Source organism: Monodelphis domestica, chromosome 2 (genome assembly GCF_027887165.1).
Source record: "Monodelphis domestica isolate mMonDom1 chromosome 2, mMonDom1.pri, whole genome shotgun sequence".
Taxonomy (NCBI): domain Eukaryota; kingdom Metazoa; phylum Chordata; class Mammalia; order Didelphimorphia; family Didelphidae; genus Monodelphis; species Monodelphis domestica.
Window position 1 is genome coordinate 46,115,535 of NC_077228.1, and position 20,231 is coordinate 46,135,765.

General features: G+C 38.2%; 1 protein-coding gene across 13 annotated transcripts in view; it reads left to right on the forward strand.

Moving 5' to 3' along the window:
• Window positions 1-11,201: 11,201 nt before the first annotated feature.
• The window catches only part of SSX2IP (SSX family member 2 interacting protein), a 60,844-nt gene continuing 51,814 nt past the window's right edge, over window positions 11,202-20,231 (forward strand). For 2 of the 13 annotated variants that reach the window (XM_056815407.1, XM_056815412.1), the window contains exon 1: window positions 11,255-11,415. The gene's annotated coding sequence lies outside the window, so the exon portion shown is untranslated. Of the gene's footprint in view, window positions 11,416-11,526; window positions 11,612-11,675; window positions 11,822-13,924; window positions 14,065-20,231 lie in introns of those variants that run through there. The other 11 variants (XR_008916080.1, XM_056815415.1, XM_056815414.1 and 8 more) reach the window with 9 other exon arrangements.

Here is a 20,231-nt window from a genome sequence, read left to right on the forward strand (position 1 = left end):
TCTGAATCTCAGTTTGGGAGAGAGGTATATAGAGTATTAAAAGAACAGTTTGGGAGGGAGAATGAGAGAGAGGAAAGAGGAATTGCTTGAATTTGATTTTTCCAGACCCTTGTGTAAGGGTAGTGGTGGTTGAATTGAGTTTAATGGAAGACCCCTGAGTGTTGGAAGTTCTATTTCCTCCCCTTTGCCTTTTAGTGTGGGATCCATATCCCAGGAAGCCAATTTAACAGCTTCTAAATTCAGTTCACTTGGGGTAAAATTCCACTGTCCCTATCATGATTATAGCTCTGATTAGATTTGGCTATTAGAATGTCACTGGTGATGTTGAAGAGAGCAATTTCAGTAGATGGGATAAACTGTATTTCTAATGGTTAAGAAATAAGTGGGTGAGGAGGTATAGAGAAAGATGTTTATCAGTAAAAGAAAGGGGAAAAATAAGAAGACAGTTTGAAGGAGCAAAAGATTTCAAGACTGGGAGCTAAAAGAGATTTCCAAATCTATGTAGTCCAAGTATCTTATTTTACAGATGAGGAAACCTATGGCCTCAGGAGGTGAAATGATTTCCCCAAAGACACACAGGATGCATATGTCAGGGTTGAGATTTGAGCCCAGGTCCTCCAGTTTTCTAGACCAAGGTTCTTAATTTTTTTTTTTGTCACAGACCACTTTAGTAGTCTAAAGAAGCCTATGAACCCATTCTCAGAATAATGTTTTTAAAAGAAAACAAAATGTCAAATATTAAAAAGGAAAGCTATTAAAATGAAATAGATTGATCAAAATATGCATCTTTTAAATTCTAGAATCCTGTTTTAAGTACTTCTGATGCAGTCAAAGGGGAAGCAATAAGTAAGGAAAGATTAAGATTCAAGAGAGAAGATAATTGATGGAACAAGATCCTGGAGATATAGGATGTGTTTAATAGTATAGGTGAATGTGCTGAACAAAAAGCAGGAGGAACACATGCAGAGCTAATCTGTGATAAAAAATTGTTGTAATGGTTTTGCCATTTAATGACCTGCAGAGACAACACTGATGAAACTACCAAATGGGAATGTCTGAAGAAGAGTGGCATTATGATCCATCTGGCTTGCAATCAACAGTATGATCTAAAAAAAATGCATGCTCTCTTGGGTTTCTGCCTCAAGAACACATATAGAGGCATGTAGCCATTCTTAAATTTGTCATCCCTTTCAAGATGCTTCTGAACTATATCAGAGAAAAGGTTTGCCAGATATCTGCAAAGATATTTTGTATTCCCAGGTATTTAGATCCTCTAGATGCTTTGTTAAATCCACAAGAATGGTACATAAAAAGAGATTGAATGATACTGGGCTTATTATGGAAGAATGAGTCACTCACTCTCCTATTCAGGAAGAGCATTCTTCCCTTTGACTTGACTGGCCATTGCATCATTGGGGATAATAGAATGCCAGAGCACTTCTATACTCACCCACACTGAACTAGAATCTATCAAAGTCTGTCTACTGATAGTGGCAAATATTTCTCTAAGGTGAATACAGTAAAGACCTTTATAAAGAGACCAAAACACAATATCAAGGAGAAAATAACAGCTATAAAATGCCTTTCTTATCGGATTACTTCATTTCCTTTGTCATTTTCCCAAAAATGTTTAGAAATGAAATTATAAATTTTAGTGAGTATGAGGTACATAGGGAGATTAAGTAATGTATTTAATCTTAAAAAAAAAGTTACTGATGAGATTTCTTAGATATAGCATGTATAAGTTCCCACCTGACTCTATTTCTCTATTAGGATCCAATCTCCTTGAAAGCACAAGAGCAAAGTCTGCTTCAAAGTTTCATTTGTATCCAAAGTACTTACAAAGTTATTTTAATGGGGTTGGGGTATAGGAGGAGATGATGGTTCACTCCTATGATTTCACTAATTGAACTTGGAATCCCTAGAACTGACTTAGAATCCTGGTTCTTCCACTTACTACCTATGCAACCTTGGGTAAATTACTAAAACTTTATGAGCCTTGTTTTCTTCATATGAGCAAATAAAGGGCTGGACAGGAAAAACTTTAATGTTTTCTAAACTTCTAGGTCTATGATCTATGATCTATGATCCTGTTATCCCAGTATGGAAACTCCAGGTGCTGGTGATCAGCATAGTTTCTGTAATTTATTTTCTTTTTTTAAATTGGAAATTTTTATTTAATTAATTTAGAATATTTTTCCATGGTTACAAGATTCATGTTCTTTCCCTCCCCTTCTCCAACCCCCTCCCATAGCTGACATGCAATTCCACTGGGCTTTACGTGTGTTATTGATCAAGACCTATTTCCATATTATTGATATTTGCACCAGGGTGATCAGAGTCTATATCCCCAGTGACCCATGTGATCAGGCAGATGCCCTTCTTCAGTGTTTCTACTCCCACAGTTCTTCCTCTGAATAGTGAATAGTAAATTGTGTTCTTTCTCATAAATCCCTCAGAATTGTCCTGGATCATTGCATTGCTACTACTAGAGAAATCCATTACATTGGATTGTACCACAGTGTATCAGTCTCTGTGTATGATGCTCTCCTGGTTCTGCTCCTTTCACTCTGTATCAATTCCTGGAGGTCATTCCAGTTCCTGCAATGTATTTTCTTAGAGAGTTGTCTAAGAAGGTTAGGTAACATGCAGTTAGCATATATTTCAGACAGGGCTTCATCCTAAGTTAGATATAGGATAAATCATTGATAGAGGTTTGCAAAAAACAAATGGCATCCACCATGAGCCAATTCTGTTGATTTCTAATGCAGGAGGAAGGAAGGGCATGATCATTGTGTGTTTAATGAAGAACAACATTGAAATAAGAAATATGCTTTTTCAAATAAATAATTGAAAGATAAAAATACTTAAAATAATAATAATAAAAAAAAGGATAAGTAAGTCCTCAATAAAAGGATCCTATCCACAGTCAGAGAAAACTGCTGGAGTCTGAGTATAGATCAAAGGATGCCATTTCCATTTTATTTCCTACATGAGATTTCTTTTTGTATGTGTGATGGTGCCTTCTATCATGACTTGAGCAATATGGAAATATGCATTGCATGAAAGTACTGGTATAAACTATATCAGACTATTTACCACCTGGAGTAGTGAGAGAGGAAGGGAAAAAACCCCTGAAAATCTGCATCCTAAAATGTCAGAAAATAATTGTCAAAAATTGTTCCTACCAGTGACTGATAAAAAAAATGTTTTTAAAGAATGTAGAGGGATCATAAAAAAGAATGTAAACAGTTCCTCTAGTCAATCTTAGTAAAGCTTTCTGAATCTAGACTCTGTCCAATCTTATTTCTACTTCCAAGCTTCAAGTCATATGAAGATTTAAGAAGCATGTTAGCTATGTCTTTATCCAAGTCATCAATAAAAATGTTGACTTTGAACAGAGCCAAGAATGGACCCCCTAGAGTACTCCACTAGGGATTTGACTCCAATTTGACATTTCATTAGATCACTAAATAGTAATTAAGGACCACCACGTGCTGGGCATATCACAGGCATTGGGGAATAAAATATATGAAATAGTATTTGTTCTCAAGGAGTTAGCAATCTATTGGGGGAGTCAATGTACACATATATATGTATAGATATACAAAATAAATACAAGGTAAAATATGGGGGGGATGAAGCATTAGCAGCTGGAGGAAATTAGGGAAGGCTTATGTAGTGATGTATGTGTTGAGTTTTGAAGGAAACTTGGGCATCTCAGAAGTAGAGATGAGGGGGAAGGAAAACTCAAGACTTGGGAGCCAGCTTTCTCAATGACACAGAGACAAAAGCTGGAACATCATTGGTGAAGAACCATAAGGGTGATTTGGTTGGACTATAGAGTGAGTGAAGGAGAATAATGTATATTAAACCTGTAAATGTAGCTGAAAGTAAGGTCATGAAAAAATTTAAATGCCAAATAGAAGAGTTTCTATTTGATTCTAAAAATAGTTATAAGCCACCAGACTTTATTGAGTAGGGGAGTGAAATGATCAGACCTACCCTTTAGGAAAATGACATTTTGGCAGCCATGTGGAAGATAGATTGGCACGGGGAGAGAATTAAGGCAGGCAGTTCAGTTAGGAGACCAGTTGGGCAAGTTTTATTAATAACCTATCCTTGAGTCTAGTCAACCAGGTCCCCAGCCACCTAATTGTCCTCATATCTAGTACACATTTTTCCATCTTATTGGCAGGCATAGCAAGAAAGATGTTATCAAGCTTTTTTGTATTTTTTTTTAACCCTTACTTTCTTTTTTAGAGTCCATACAAGTATAGAAGGACAGAAGAATGGTAAAGACTAGGTAAGTGGGGTTAAATGACTTGCCTGGGGTCACATAGCTAGGAAGTATCCGAGTTCACATTTGAATCCAGGACTTCTTGCCTCCAGGCCTGGCACTTTATCCACTGTGCTACACATAACTGCCTGTTTTTCTCAAATCTATGTATACAATGTCTCCAGCATGCCTCTGGTGAACCAATCTAGTTACTCTCTCAAAAAAAAAAATGAAGTCTGGTATGATGTTTCTGAAAAAATTATTTTAGCTGTTCTTATTTGCTGCTAAATTTTCACAGGCTATCCCCTTAACAATGTGTTCTAGAACTTTACCTGGAAAAAAAAAAAGTTGGAATCATTTATTTATAGTTTGCAGACTCCAAATTCATCTCTATTGATACAATTGTCTTTTTCCAGTCCGGTTCATCTTTCAGAGATAACTGACAGTGGTCGAGCTTGTTTTTAGGATATAGTTCCTTTGGATCTGGTGACTTAAAATTAAGAACATATAAATGCATTCTGACCATCTCTTCATTATCTTGAATTTCCATTTCAAGCTAACCATTTTTGTGTGATTCTTACCAGATCAATGAGGCTATCTCTCCTCTGAGTCTTTCTTTGCTTCCAACTTAGCTAAAAAAGAAACAACCCTCTTTTTCCCCTGTCTTTAGCATTCAACCTGAGTTCTTTCTGGACATTAGTGCAAGTCAGTGCTATTTTTCTGTATTCATTCTAAAATAACTCAGGCAATTTATTTCACCTTTGAGTAGGTCCCTGTTTTCTTGTTATTGGAATAACTTTGTCTTTTGCCTTCAGAATTTTATTCTATAATTTGATTTATAAAAATTCAGTACATAAGTTTTTAAAGCAATGCATCTAATAGAACAAAGTATTTTTTTGTATCAAGCAGGAAAACATAGGAAAATGTTTAAAATTTTCTTAGATAACTATGTTACTCATTGAAAACTTCAGTCCATTAATGTTTATGTGTATGTGTGTACATGTGCACTTGCATTTAAAGTCTATGGTAAATAAGAAAAGAAAAAAATGTAATTTAGACAGCATTAAGATATGATCTCCTATATATTATAATTCAAATCATGTTCCAGCAGTTCAAGTTGTTCCCTGCTTCATATTTCACCACTTTGCTCACTTATACTATCATTTCAGCTTAATGAAAACTTGTATTTCAATTCTCATTGCTTCTACTGGCTCACAGAATAGTTTCCAGTGACGATGCTGAACTTGTTTAAACAGACACATGCAATAGCCCATGTTCAGTTGAATTCTCTTTCTGATTGTCAGTCAAGCTGTCTTTCCTGCAGAGGTAGGCCAACCCTGAAGGCAGAATGACAAAGCCAGATACTCTTAAATGGCAATGACTCAGTCCAGATCCCCAGTCTGTTCTAGCATGTGATTATAAATCAGAAGGTTATTTGGTAAGCATTGAATCAGAGCAAAAGGAATTGGATTTTTGTAAGGGATAACTTTCCTCCTTTTACCTGCTCCTCACTCTGTATCCTGGAATGTTTGTTAATGACAGAATTAGTAGAAGACATAATTTATAGAATATAATCATATATTCATTATTACTTATATTTGAGTATCCACAGTAGAAGTTATAGTGATTGAAATTATTGCTAGGGAGTTCTAAATAATTAATAATGTTTTCACTCATTGATTTATTTATTTGCTCAAAAAATTATTGAGGATCTGATATTGGGTGCAAGCCACTGTGAATACATATCTCAATAAGACATAGTTGGTCCTGTATAAGTTTGTTTATTATTTAATAAGGGAAATAAGATATGTTGACATTGGAAATAAAGGGGAGAGAGAGAGAGAGAGAGAGAGAGAGAGAGCAAACCAGCTGGCTGGTTGCTCACGCTAACCTCTTTAGGATGGCAGTATTTTGATGGCAATGCCCTCTTCTACCCAATGACTATTTCTGTATAGATAACTAGTATGAGTCATTAAAATCAGAGAACTCTCTTCTGGGGACAGTGCTGGTGATTGGGGAGGGCAAACAAATTCTAACCTCAGTTATTCATGAGCTGATTCTGCCCAATAAAGAGAAATTGACTGCCAAACCTGAAATGATAGGCATCTTGGAAAGAAGTGATCATTGCATCTTAGATAAGTAAGGCAAGGAATGTAGGGTATAGTTTAGGCTAAATCCTAAATTTGGGAATAGATTACATAGGGATTAGATTTAAGATAGGTAGGATCTCATCCCTTAAAATTCTACAGGGGAAGGTGGATCAAAAGTGATGTTAAGAAAAATTGTTTTGTGACCCAAACCCTAGTGATTCTGATGAGGAATAAAAGGAAGAAAGGTCTTAAAAAATTGATGTGGATGCACAGGAAACTTATGTAGCAACTTGAACACTAAGAAAAGATGCAAAGAAGATGAAAGCAAGGGATATTTACTAAGAATGAAAATACAAAAGAATAGCTGGGTCCACAAGAATAGTGCTAGGTGTTAAAACTGAGAAGAAGCTAAAGTTTTCAGTGTATGCTAAGGAAAATAAAGAGGATTTTTATAGGTATATTGAGAATAAGACTGGACCAAAGAAGCGAAAGGAGAGAAGGAAAATAATAATGTATGATGGAGAGATTACAAAACTACTCAACATATTGTTTGTTTTCTTTACTAGGAAGAATAATCTTCAGTCTGATATGGATAATGCAAAAATTATTAACAAGGATTTGAAACTCAAGACAATTAAGGAGATGGGAAGAGAGTACCTCCTCACCCTAAATGAATTCCAAGTCACCAAATGCATATAAACTACATTTTAGAATACCAGGAGAATTAGTAGGTATCACTGACCACTGAACTGTAATTTCTTTAAAAAAAAATTGGGAAATAAAAAAGGTACTACTTGATTGGAGACAGGCAAATGTCCAAGTTTTCCAAAAAAAAGAAATGGGGTAGATTCATCAAATAGTTGGTGAATTTTACTTAGATTTCAGGAAAATTCTAGAAAATATTAATGAAAGGATGCTTTGTAAGCATTTAGAAAGAAAAATTATGTTCCCAAAGTGGGCACAAGTTTATCAAGATTAATTTATGCCAGACTAAACTCAGTTCCTTTTGGTGGTTTATTGATTATGTGATTATGGGAAATGCCATAGGAAAATATATCTAAGTGTTAGCCGATATTTGATAAATTATCATTATATCTTCATAGATAAGATGAGGAAATGTAAATGATACTATAAAATAATCTGGAGGAATAACCAAAGATCTCCAATAGAGTTCCTTAGTCCACCAAATATATACAGTATGGATAAAGCCAAAGAGGGGGAGGTGACAGATTAAACATCTGAATTTAAAATTATTCATAATCTAGAACACTGGGCTAGATCCAAAAAGACAAAATTTAATAAGTAAAATGAGGAAGAAAAAAGTGAAAAAGAAAAAATATCATATATTTAAGCAAGTTAAAAAAAACAAATGAAACAAATATCACATTCCTCAAATTTCTATTACAGAGGAAGACTAGTCAACTGTGTGAAAAAAATGTAAAGGTTTTATTTATCTACAACCTCAATATGAATCAACAAACTGTATGATTTGGATGCTAAAAAAGAGTACCATGTTAGGTAGCATTTAGAGAAGCATTCTGTACTAAATATGAGGGGTAATGAACACATTATCCTCTTTTTAGAGGTTGAGTTGGAATATTGTGATAAGTCCTGATAGGACATTGACAAATAGGACCCTACCTGGAGGTTGTCTACTATAATAAGAAGACTAGAAACTATGCCATAAAAAATCAGTTGAAGAAACAGTATGTTTAGTCTTGAGAAGAGAAGAATTTGGATAGGAAATCAGTCTTCAAGTATTTGAAGGATGGTCATATGGAATAGGGATTAGAGCTGTTCTTTTTGGTCCCCAGGATTTACAAATAGGAGTAATGGGCTAATTGCAGAGGCAGATGTTGTCTCAACATCAGAAAAACTTAATCAATTTGTTCAAAGGTAGAAAGGGTGCCTCTTCACTTAACAATAGGGATAGGTCTTGGAGTGTGATTTCAAATTCATGTAAAACTCTCAGAAGAGAATAACATTGTTTAGTAGTTCTAGTGGGTACTTTCTCAACAATTTCTATCTTTAGGGAGTTGTAAATTACTTGCTCAGGCTCATACTGTATGGGCCACTTAAGAGACAAAGATTTGAATTAATATTCTTGGTTTTAAGGCCAGTTCACTATCCAGTATGTCCTCTAAAAGACCCACTTAGGCTCTTTAAATGGAGGATGACAATCTTGTAATGATTTTTTAAGATGTTGTTTTAGAAAATTCTGTTTAACTAGGTGACCATCTATTGCTAAATGCTATTATGTTCCAGACACAATTATTATATTCATATGAAAAAAAGTTGTCTTTGGAAAATTAGGAGATTAATGAAAAGAGGGGTGACAATAGCTAGATAAATCTAGTCTAAAAGAGTGAAGTAATGTTGTAGAAGATCAGGATGACAAGTACTGGGGAATTCGATAATCTGGAAGACAGTTTTGATATCATCCTGAAAATGGATAAGGAAAGAAAATGACAACAACTAGGTAGAGTGTTACATATCTTCAGGAAGGGCTTCCCCATGAAATGACCAAAAAATGGTATGACTAAACACAAGTTATACTTTAAACAATTGCAGCAACAACAAAAATATGCTGAAATGTATACATTTCAGAGTGTTGTCATCCTCTTTAAAGTATTGGTTTTCAGAGATTGTAATACTTATTTCATTGCTTGAAATATCTATTTCCCCCTTTGGGAATTGTCTTCCAAGCCAATTCAGAGTCATGCAAGAAAATCAACTTTATTACTTTACAGTCTCATTTTACTTTTGACCCAGAAAGTGTGGCATTTTAGATAAAACAATGATTTTAGAGTCAGAGGATTCAGGTTTCATTCTTGTCTCACCTATTTATTACTTATGTCATTTTGGGAGGAATCTTTTAAACTTTCTGGGCCTTAATTTGCTCATTTGAAAAATTATCTTTAAGGTATTTTCCAGCTCTATGTTCTATGACTAAAATATGACTTTTTGCTGCTTCCAAAAATACAAATTCACTATTAAAAAAAATGAAGATTTCCCAATTATTGAGGCTATTATAAAAATAATGTGCTCTCTTCAGGTATTGTTATAGATTGAAGGCAATCTTTCAAGTATGTTGACTATAACTTCATTTAGCTTTCCTTGACTTCCCTTTAACTGTTCATCATTACTACTGCTGGAAAACTATGGGTAAATTCATATTTTGGACTTTTTATACTTACAAATATTTGGTTCCAGTAATACCTGATGTGTATTTTAAGGAAGGAAACTAGTCAAGAGAAAATAGTAGGTGTTTATAATGTTATTTTAGAATGAGAGCAGGTAATGGTTTTGCCTTCTTTGTACAAGTGCTTGACATGGTGCCTGACACATAGTAAGTTCTTATAAATGCTTATCGGCTTGACTTTTGAAGATGAAGTCAAGCCACGTCTTGATCTGGGTTGGGTATTTTGTTTCTTCTTTTCACAGTCAACATTTCAACATCACTCTTCTGAATAAATCTTCTGAGTTTTTCTTCTCTTTTCCCTTTCTTTGTACATTCTCTCAATGCTAAACTGGTAGTTTGGGTTGGAAGGTAAGGGAGTCATTCCATTTCCTTCTCAGAACCTCATTTCTCATATGTCTTCTATTTATTGACTGGTTTGATGCTGTATTACTTTGCCCATCCCAAACTTTTCCGTTCATAAAAGTCTCGCTCCCTCATTAGTGATCCCATCCAAAATGGAAGATCTAACTTGTACTTTTCACAGATCTGTTTCTTGTTCTTACTCGGTCTGCCATCATGGAAAATCTTGGATTTGCAAAAGATAATTCTGTTAGAACTCCCAACACATTTGAGGGTAACCAGCTCTTGTTTTTGTCTTGATTTATTATTTTAGTTAGTGCAAACCACTGAGAATCATATTAAAGTGTTAAACCTTCATTTTAATGTTGCCTCTTCCTTGAAAGACCCTTGGTTTCAATAAAATTCACCATCGTTTGCATTTTACAAGACTTCTTGGTTGATTAAAAAAAAAAACTTCAACCACTTGCTTGGCGTTTTCCTCTATCCTCTCCTTTATGAGACTTCTCTTATTTCTTCCAACCTCCAGAGCAGACAAAAAGACACATATAAGAAAAGGGAAGAGATTAGTCCTCATTATCTCTGTTCTCAATATTTCTGGCATGCCATACCATGTACATGACTTAGTCTAATCATTTTTTTGTTGTTGCGTAGGTATACATTTTGGCATCTCTTCAGTGTATAAGACTTAGAGAAGCACATCTTTCTTCTTGTCCAATTTTTATTCGGTCCTTAAGAAGTTCTTATTTTCTTTTCTCTCTCCTTTTTGGTCTATTTTAGGTGTGCCAACTTCTTCCTGGAGGGTTGTTGTCTGTATCCATGCATCTCTTGAGTCTGACCTAATTCTGGAAGTCAATTATTGCTGTCCTGTCGGTCTCCTTTTGCCAGAGTTAATGGTTGGACTCCAGAAAGTGGAAAAAACATTCTCTTCTAGAGTTGTTGGCGCGTGTTCACTTAGACCCTTTAGAAAACGCGGCCAAGAAATGTCCTCTCATCCGCATCCCAAGTCAGGACCTGAATTGAGAGTTGAGCAAGGAGTGGGAGAGCCTGGACAACCCGCTCCGGGTGATTCACTGGATCTAACAGGTGCGTAGCTGCAGCTGCGCTCCCATCCCAAGCATAGAGTGTAGGGAATAACACTTTTCAAGAGGAGGGAGAAGGGGGTGGAGCGAATGGGAAGGCCCAATCAAGTCAATGTAGGCCGCCGTTATTCATCTCCTAGCAACCAAAGGAGCCAATGGGAAGGAACTTAGGAGGTGGGAGGTGCGGGGGTGGGGTGGGAACGGTTCAAACCTGCGGCCCTAGGGAGGGGAGGCATCGCAGAAGAGGGCGGAGCCTAAACTGGGGAGATAGTCGAGAAGGCGTGGCCTAGAGAAGGGAGGCTCAGCCTCAGGCGCCTCTTTCTTGGGCCTGGCAGTTGGGGATTGTTGCTGCTGAGGGGAGTCTGGTGGTCTTAAGGCGAGGAGCCCCCAACCCCCCCCCCCCGCCCATGGGGGGGGCCATGACGGGTGAGTGCCCCCCCTTAAGGTGGGGTCACTGTGACGTGTCCAGTTGGGGCCTATTGAGCCTGGGTGGAGGGGGAGCCATTGGTTGGGGTAGAGGGTTGGGGGTTGGAGGTGGGGGGTTGGGGTGGGGGTGGGGGGGGTAGGAAAAGAAGGCTTCTCTGCGGCTGGGAATGCTGCGAGGCAGGGGTGGGGCAGGGAGGTGAGTGTGCCCGCCGGCTTAGCACCTGGATCGCACCCCTCCCCCCAACCTTGCCCCTCCCCCTCCCCTGGGTGGCGCCGTGGGAGCCGTTGGCCCTGGGGAGAGGGCCGAGGCCCGCACTGGCGCCTGCTTCAGTTCTCTCCTGCTTTAGCTAGATCCTGGGCTCGAGAGGAGGGGGCTGCAGGCGGGGGACCCTCACAGGACTAACAGGTGCCAGCCAGAAGATGGAGGAAGGGCTGGGCATCGACGCCCGTGGGGGGAGGAAACTTGGGGATGCTCATTTGGGGGAGGGAGAAGGAGGGCCCAAGAGCCCCCGAGGACACCTTACGGAGCTCTCCCAGGATGTGGGGCGCGGATTGCGACCCCTTGCCCGCCTCGGGGAACGGCCTAGAAGACCAGGGCCCGGGCGAATGGGGTGCTTCTGGAAGGCTCTTTGGCCACTGCTGGGAGGCTGCTGTTGTAGCCGCAGCTCTCGCTCGAGGCTGTCGGCTCCACGCCTTCCCAGCGGCCTGGACGAGGCACGGCGAGGGCCGAACAGCTCCGGGGTCTTGCGGGGGTTCTTGTACAGACCCCCGGCACTTGCTGCGGCTCCCCTTCCCCTCGTGTGCCTCGGAGGCCTCCAGCTACCTGATGCTGGAGCCAGGGTGGTTAAGGAGACTCGGGCATTGCTCAGTTAGGCGAGGAATGCCGACATGGAATAGTGGACTGCCGGGAGTCCTCCCTGCAAGGTGGTGCGGGGTGCTGGGTGACGGCGTGTAAGGCAGCTGGCTTATATTAGAGGACCGGCTGGTGAGACACGAGGCAATATCGGGCTCTTTGGAGGAATGCCCTGCCCCGATGGGGTAGGACTGGGTCCCCGGAGTCCTCGGATGACATAGGCATGCTAGGTTACTTCGGGTGCTCCAATGGTCTGGTGGCGAGGTGTACTGCCATATTGTAGAAAAGGGTACTCGACTTAGTCCTGCATTGATGTGGAGAGCTCTGTGTGTGATGCTGTTATATGATGCAAGATTATACCGGGGCACTGGCTGGTGAGAAAGGAGTCAAATATTGAACCCCTTGGAGGAGTGTGCTGCCATGATGGAGTAGTGCTGGGTGCTGGGGGCCCTAGCTTATATAGGGCCCTCTAAAGGTGTGATAGCATGGTGCACTACTCTGAATACTGCCATGTGATACAGTAGGATACTATACTGTGGTGATAGAGATATACTACTTAGAGCACTGTCATGTGATACTGTTATATAATGCTGCAAGATTATTCCAGAGCACTGGCTGGTGGGACTCCTTGGAGGAGTGTGCTGCCATGATGGAGTAGTGCTGGGTGCTGGGGGCCCTAGCTTATATAGAGCCCTCTAAAGGTGTGATAGCATGGTGCACTACTCTGAATACTGCCATGTGATACAGTAGGATACTATACTGTGGTGATAGAGATATACTACTTAGAGCACTGTCATGTGATACTGTTATATAATGCTGCAAGATTATTCCAGAGCACTGGCTGGTGGGACTCCTTGGAGGAGTGTGCTGCCATGATGGAGTAGTGCTGGGTGCTGGGGGCCCTAGCTTATATAGGGCCCTCTAAAGGTGTGATAGCATGGTGCACTACTCTGAATACTGCCATGTGATACAAGAGCACTGTCATGTGATACTGTTATATAATGCTGCAAGATTATTCCAGAGCACTGGCTGGTGGGACTCCTTGGAGGAGTGTGCTGCCATGATGGAGTAGTGCTGGGTGCTGGGGGCCCTAGCTTATATAGGGCCCTCTAAAGGTGTGATAGCATGGTGCACTACTCTGAATACTGCCATGTGATACAGTAGGATACTATACTGTGGTGATAGAGATATACTACTTAGAGCACTGTCATGTGATACTGTTATATAATGCTGCAAGATTATTCCAGAGCACTGGCTGGTGGGACTCCTTGGAGGAGTGTGCTGCCATGATGGAGTAGTGCTGGGTGCTGGGGGCCCTAGCTTATATAGGGCCCTCTAAAGGTGTGATAGCATGGTGCACTACTCTGAATACTGCCATGTGATACAATAGGATACTATACTGTGGTGATATACTACTTGGAGCACTGTGGTGTGATGGTATTATATAATGCTGCGAGATTATACCCAGGCTGGTGGGAAAGGAGTCAGTGTTGGACTTGAAGGAATGCCCAGCCATGATAAAGTAGGGTTGGGTGCTTGGGGTCCTGGGATAGCAGGGGCATGCTAGGTTACTTAGAGTAATGGTATAATAGGATAGTGTGCCACTCAAAGAGTACTGCAGTATTATAGAATATGGTGTTGTACTTTTGGTTATAGCAATGATAGTATGAGTCTGTGCTGGCATTATATAATACTACAAGATTATGAGAGTACTGGCTGCTGGGAGAAGATTCCATATTGGACTCCTTATAGTAATGTCATGCCATTATGGAATAGGACAGTATACTCAGAACCCTGTGAGTATATTCTAATGGTGGTATATGATATACTACTGGGAATACTGCAATAATATATAATATGACATGTTATGGTACAAGATTAGACCACTCACAGGACTTGTAATGATGACATTCAGTCATTCAGTTTTGTCTTATTCTTCCTGACCACATGGACCATAAGGCCAATGCTGTCTATGGAGTTTAATTGGCAAAGATCCTGGAATGGTTTGCCAATTTTTTTCTCTAGTAGTGATACTGTATAATATTGAACTACCTGGTGTAATGTAATACTATAGAATAGGATAGTATACTTGTGATAATATTGTAATGTTTTGCTACTTAAGAGTATAAGAATGATATAATACTAGAGTACTATGATATATAATGAATGATACTATACAATAATGTAATAATATACTACTTAAATGTTGTGTAGAATAACATTCTGCATATATAGAACATTATAAAGTATATTTTAACATACCCAGAGTAGTGTAATAATGATATACTTCTTAGAGTACTATAACACAATGAACTTGGAATACTGTGATGATATACTATTTAATATTTCACAATATAACATACTAAGAATAATTTATATTATAACATGTAGATACTATAACATATATTATATAGTATAGTATAATAAAACAGTATATTGCTTGGAGTACTTTAATTGATTATAGAGTAGAGTATTGTAATAGATGATACTCCATAGAGTACTATATTATGTTTATAATACTGTAATAGTATAATATGCTATTTTGAGTTCTATAATACATAACATTCTTATACTATAATTTTTATATGTATACATATTAAGAATACTAAAATACAAAGAGATTACTGTAATCTTATGATAATATTAAGTGATAACATCACAATAAATAATGATAAGTTTGTTGTATTCATATAAGGCAAGGTTTGCAGAGCTCTTTGCTAACTTTATCAGATTCAATTCTATAATCTACTGCTGTAAGTGCTCCCACTCAGTTATTGTTATTCCATTTTATGGAGGAAAATGGTTGATTGGCTGCCCTAGGGTAATAAGTTTTCAAGATTTGTCAAAAGTTTATATACATTTTTTTCTCTTGATACTCACAACAATCCTATTGTTATTTCTGTGTTATGGTTGGAGGAATTCCGACTGGGGCCACACAGATAATAGCTATTTTAGGGAGAATTTGGACCTGGCACTTGCGACTTCCCAAGATATCTAGGATTCTGTACATTGTGCCACATTGTAGTTAATATTACTATATTGTTTCTCAGCTTTGTATTAAATACTAAAGATTAAAGGCAATTTGTGCATCCAAAAAAATTGCCTTGAATTTTTATATCCCAGTGATGGTCATCCTAGGGTATGGACACAAAAGATGGCACACAGAGTGCTCTCTGTGGACATGTAGCACCTCCCACTCCCTTCCCTCCCCCCCCCTCACCCCCCCATTCACTACTAGAAAGGCAGAGGGACTCGGGCAGAGTTGCTCCCCTTCCCCTCTCCACTGTGCCTGATGACATTTTTTCATATCACCCACCCCTCTGCCTAGCAGCCCAATTGGAGAGCTTTCTCCCTCCCCTGTGTATGGGGAAGGTAGGCATGGCATACCCAGCATTTGGTAGGGGATGGAGGGATGGCACTCTGTCTTGAAAAGGTTCACCATCACTGTTCTATTTCTTATTCCTGTATAGAATATGCACTTCTCGAGGGCACAAATTGTTTCATTTTCATCTTTATATCCCCAACACCTTATTATATGTAGTGCCTGACACATTCTAGGTCAGTGATGGCGGTGAACCTATTAGAGAAGGAGTGCTGAGCCCACCTTTCCCCAGAGACCAAGTGCCATGCCCCTTCCCCTCTGAGTGCTGGGGGTGCCCTACCTCCCTCCTTACCCCCTCACAGGGGAGAGGGAGAAAGCTCTCCCATTGGGCTGCTAGGCAGAGGGGTGGGTGATGTGAAAAAAATGTCAGGCATGGTGGAGAGGAGGAGGGGAGCAACTCTGCTCTAAGTCTCTCTTCCTTTCTAGTAGTGAAGAGGGTTAGGGGGCAGCAAGCCACATGCCCACAGAGGGCCCTCTGTGCCATCTTTGGCACCCATGCCATAAGTTTGCCATCATTGTTCTACATGCTTTATGAAGGCTTGTTAGTAGTTGACTGTGGATTCTGAGGTAACTGTTTTCTTCTACAAGTATACCCATAGTGAGTCATTAAAGATATGGAGAAATAGTAATCTTTAGAGTATCCCATGGGATTTAATTTGCAGCCCTCAAAAATCTTGGATTGAACCTGAATGATAAAAATTTGGACATGCTGTAGAAAGGGCACCCATCTTTTTTAGTGTGGTGTCTGGCATGAGGAATTGTAATCCAGGTCTGGACTGAGCATGAAAAGATGAGGCCTTGGGCAAATCATTCCAAGCTTCATATTCTGCCTATTCTTGGTTTGTTGTGATGAAGATTAAGTGAGATTAAAATATTAAGACATCTGCCAGCCTTCAATTTGATTTTAAAATAGAATGGATGCAACACTTGTAAAGATACATGATTGGTAAATGTCATTTTTTAAATTTACCCCTTGGACAAGAAAAAAATAGTTTAAGATTTAACCATGAGAGAGAAAAAATTGATGATTTGAAAGAAGCAAGAAGTAGATGTATAGACTTAGATGCATTAGGCAAAGTTTAATAGAAGTGATGGAGATATCGATATGTAACTGAACTAGTAAACTTAGACTTTTCATCCAAACTAAACCAACAACAGATTAACAATCATTAAATAATTTGACACTTCATATCATTATGTTATCTCAGTAATTAGCACACTTGGAATGACATGAGGAACTGAGTAATAATTATGACTGAACAATAAGATGGTTTAAAAATTCTCTTTCCTAGATGGATAGCAGTGATAATACAAATATAAGTTCACTAACCTTATACAGCAGCTATAAGAGAACTCTGCAAAGGCTTAGTTATTTAACTTTGAGGATTTCAGTGTGCTGAAGTGCTCATCATAAACATTAGTACCTTTAAATCCCCTAATCTTACTTGTGAAGCAGATCACAAAGACTGAGACATTGGCAGTTTTAAATTACCTGTTTACTGCTGGCAAAAGACCAAGATTATATTTTCCAGACACACATTTATACAATTAGTCCTTAATGACTTATCAATGTGTTCATTTAAATGACTTTTTACTTGCCCAAATTTGAACAATTAATGTTTCTTCGAAAATCACAAAATCTTCTAAAAAATATTTCACTACTACCTTTCATTATATAGAGGGTATTTGAATATAACTGATGAGGCCATTTGGTTTAAATAACAAATAAAATGACAATCCAGCTATGCCCCTGTGTGTTTTCTAATTCCATTTAAGTCTTTTGTAAATGTTTCTGTTTGGAGGATCAAAGAGTAATAGAATGTTGGAGACCTTGCAGGAAAACTTAGAAATCATCTCTATATAGATGAGGAAATGGACTTAGAGAGCTTGAGAGACTTGCTGAGGTCAAAGAACAGACCTGTATTTCAAACCCAAGTCTTGAGATTCCAAATCCTGTAGTTATTTTCTCATTAAACTTTGCATCCAAAATAATTAATGAATCAATATACATCTTTCTTATAGTTATTTTTGTACCAGAGTAGCATTGTTAACATGATTGAGTAATCTCATATATATGTACATATGTATATATGTACATATATGTTTTTTAAGTCTTTTTCACAAGAATCCTAAATTTTTAGAACTTTGTCAGACTCAGAAAACTCATAACAAGAACTTGAAGAAAAGCCACACAACTACCCAACATTTAAAGTCCTGAAGAGAAAAATTCCATAATACCAAAATCACTAAGGGATTTAAAGAAGTCATAATAAGTTGATAGATCTTCTAAATAATGAACACTTAAAGTAGTTTTGTTGTTTTAAAACCACAAACTATAATCAAATGCTACTATCAATTCTTGATCATTTGATTATTCAATAGTGATTTTCTGTGATGTGACTCAGTGGCTGCCTACTTAGAAGCTGAGTCCGGTCAGCATGGATTAGGTGGGTTGTCAGAAGCTCTATTAGTAGGGAGTCATAGCATAAGAAGAGATGGGGTAACAATGTGTTTGTCTGCCTAACTGGATTTAGATGCTAATTTATGTTGTTTTTTGATGATCTTTTTGATTCCTTAATGTTGTTAAGTAGGGAATATAGCAAACACATAATTATAATACATGATGAATGTATGAGAGGTTTAGAGTGCTTTAAGAAGGGTCACACTGATTGGGTGTGACCAAGGAAGATTTTTGGAAGAGGTGGCATTTAAGATGAACTTTAAAGTATGGGTAGGAATTAATTTGTAAGCAGTTTTGTGAAAAGAAAACCTTTCTGAGTCCAGAGGAAGACTTTTTAGTGAAAAAAAGAGAACATTTCAGGCATAGGGAACAGCATAAATAAAGGCATGAAGGCATAAAAATGCAGGATATATGAATTCCATTACTTGGAATGTAGAATATATGGAAGAAAGTAGTGTTAAGTCAAGATGGAAAAATGTCCATATGTAGAATGGATTGCCTTTGGTGGTAGTGGGTTTTTGGTCATGGAGCTTCATGAGATACTGTAGACATAGAACTGACAGAACTTGTTCAATTAGTTGATATGAGAGTGGAAGAGAAAGAGAAGAATCAAAGATAACATCAAAGTTTTGACCATAAAAGGAGCTCTATGCATAGAGCTGCCACAAGTAGAAATAGATCACAGTTGCATTTGAAGTATCAGTGGAGTAGATAGAGAAGACCTATGTGCCTTTAGACATTTGGGTCTTGGTGTGCAAAAGAGATAGTAAAACTAAAGATTAGGATTTCATCTGTGAAGGTGGATGATAGGTGAAACTAATATTGTCAGAAAAGTATAGTTAGAAGAGAATACAGTTGAACAGGTTACACCCACTTTGAAGGGTTGGAAAAATGATGTGAGGTCTATGAAGGAAACAAGATGGAGAGTTGGCAGAACAGGAGACAGTTGCTATTTCTGAAGCCAAGATATGAGAGTTGATCTGGACATGTTCTTTTAGTGTGAGATATTTTTTAAGAAGCCAGGGAGAATGAAGACTGAAAAAGAGCCATTGGATTTGTTCATTAGAAAATCAATGGGATCATCAAGAATGCCAGTAGAGTGGTGGAGTGGAAAGCTGAATATCCAAAGGTTGGTTGTATGGGTGGTAATATAACTCTTTTGGAGTGTTTGTCTGGATGGTTCTGGAGTCTACATGGTATAGTAGGAAAAGCACTGGTTTTCTAGACAAATGAATTGAGTCATGGTTGTAACACTTATTTGACTTTGGGCAAGTGATTTAACATTTCTAGGTTTCAGTTTCCTCATCTATAAAATGAAGAGGTTGATTTAGGTAATCTAAAGTTCCATCCAGCATTAACATTTTATGATGTTTGTCTCTGAACAATTCATTTTATCTTATTGAATGTTGCATTTCTTATCTGTAAAATGAAAACTATTTTCCTCAAAGAGGGTGGTGAATAAAATGTTTTATAAATTCTGGGTAAATTATTAGTAGGGCACCTAGGTGGTACAGTGGATAAAACACTGGGCTTGGAATTAGGAAGACTTATCTTCATGAGTTCAAATGTGACTTTAGGCACTAATTAGCTGTGTGACCCTGGGCAAGACATTTAACCCTATTTGTCTCAGTTTTCTCATCTGGAAAATACACTTGAGAAGGGAATGGCAAACCACTTCAGTATCTGCCATGCAAACCATAGATGGGATCGCAAATAGTTAAACATGACTGAAATAACCAAAAAAGTATGAGTGATTAGTGGAAGGTCACTTTAGGAGTGGCAGGAGTTGGTCTTATTTATAATAGCTAACATTTATGTAGTGCTTTAAGATATACCAAAAGACCTTACACACATTTGTTATAATCTCACTGTCATCTTAATTTTACAAATGAAAGAAATTGAGACTTGAAGGAGTTTGAGATTTATGCAGGATCACAGAGTTGTAAGTCATTAAACCATTACATACATTCATATTTCAGGTAGTTAAGTCTGTAAGAGACAAGAATTCTGAACTCAAGTCAGAAACTATTTACTTGCTACTCTATATGGGAAAGGGCCAATGGAGAGGGCTCTAATGGCATGGGGAAAAGATGGAGTGATTGTTGGAATAAATCTGTCAT